The sequence below is a fragment of the Mus caroli genome, chromosome 1 (genome assembly GCF_900094665.2).
Source record: "Mus caroli chromosome 1, CAROLI_EIJ_v1.1, whole genome shotgun sequence".
Classification (NCBI taxonomy): domain Eukaryota; kingdom Metazoa; phylum Chordata; class Mammalia; order Rodentia; family Muridae; genus Mus; species Mus caroli.
In genome coordinates this window covers 173,888,037-173,889,903 of record NC_034570.1, presented here as the reverse complement: position 1 = coordinate 173,889,903, position 1,867 = coordinate 173,888,037, and positions in this window count along the sequence as shown.

The window sequence follows — 1,867 nt, the reverse complement described above, 5'->3', positions numbered from 1 at the left end:
TGAGCGAGTGTTGTGGTTTGCTAGCTGTTCTTGCTAACACCATGCCCTGCCTTGCAGGATGTGTGTGTGGTAAACATGCCATCTGGATTAGAGAAACAGTTCCTCCCGGGGAGAGACTAAACATAGCAGGACATTCATAAAGCTCTTAAATCTGGCCACTTTGGGCCACCAAGAGGAGACCCAGAGGTTATACAAGCGAATTATTAAGTCTGGCTGAGAGGCCAGACACACAGATGTTTCCATTTAGCCTTCTCAACATGCCCACAGCACAGGAAACTGATTCTCAGGTCACCCCAAGATGCTGCTACCCTAAGTAACCATTGGGCCTTTGTGTTATATGGCTGACTCCACTGGGGCATACACCTTTCTCCTGCTCTGAGCATTGGCAGAAACCTGGCTAGACAATGTTTTCTTTCTATAACTTCATGTCTACAAAGAGAAGCTCATCTGAAGACTGGATGTCTTCTCCACAGTAACACCATGGTGAGGAAAAAATGTACTTCAGAGTTTGGGTTCAAATCTCAGTTCCAGTAGGAAGGACTTGGGTGGGTGACTGGCTCCTGGAGGGCTTGCTTTTTCCATTGTATCTCCATGATGAGTGACTGAGTACTTCTAAAACACAATACATTTGTCATAGTAGACTTCTTGGGGAGCTAAATCTTCCTATATTCCCTTTATGAAATGATTTTCACAGGCAACTGAACCAGAAGGAGGCCACAATGCCCAATATCTATGAATAGAATAGGGTATCTGGGAAGGTTCTCCCTTTTCATCCCTTCCTGAATGGTGGGCAAGACATCTTAGTAAACAACACTGGACCCCCATCTTCTCCCAAATCACGTGACTTGAAAATACTCTGCAGGGGCTGTAGTGGTACATATACTCCTGGTGACCTGCCAGCCTCTTCAGAGCTCTAACTGAGGAACCTGATGGTGGTCATGAACTCTTTTACTCGGGAATTTGGACTGGAAAGGATTTTGGATACAAGATCCTGAGGGTCTCATTGATCCCTCATTGTGCATGTAACCATAAGTGAGGTACGAATGACAGGCAAATTGAGGGTGTGGTTGAGTGAAGCCAAGTTGTGTCTCAGTCTTGTCTATGGCAGTCTTGTCTATGGCTGACTTCAACAGCACAGCCTAGCATTGAGCCATCCATGGCCTTTTTGCCTCAATGCATTTGCCCCAGTTCCCTGTGGAGAAACACTGAAATGGAGCTGCGTGATGTCACCTGGCCACTGCCCAGCTGCACACTGCCCTGCCTATCACACTTGCAGTTTCAGAGCTCAGCCCCTAGGGATAGGAGGAGGAGGGTTGGGAGGGGCAAAGGTAAGCAAGAAAGGCCTCCAGACCAGTGCCACATTGAACAGTGTTAACACAAGCTCCACCATCAGCTGCCAAGTCGGAGGCAATCAACATGATTAATCACCCCCACAGCCATCTGGTGAAAGGATTTGAGAAATGCCACGTCATCATTAGCTCCCTGACTGGCCATCACAGATTCACTGGAAAATGTCAACCTGAAAGGCAAGCTTCATCCAAAGCCAACGTATTGCAGAAAAAAAATGGATTTCATACTGATATCCTCTCTTCTAGGCTCTTTCTCTCCTCATTGACAAAATGTTTTCTTGAGCTGGCTTGAATCTATAGCTAAATAAGAGCCGAGCAAGAGCAATTGGTTACAGTGAATGTCCCTGGGGAAGAGGCAGAGACGGCAGAGACTGTGGCGAGTGCTCATGTCTCTCTCTCATAGAAAGCAGTTACCCGAGCAGGGCGTGGTGGCGCACGCCTTTAATCCCAGCACTCGGGAGGCAGAGGCAGGCGGATTTCTGAGTTCGAGGCCAGCCTGGTCTACAAAGTGAGTTCCA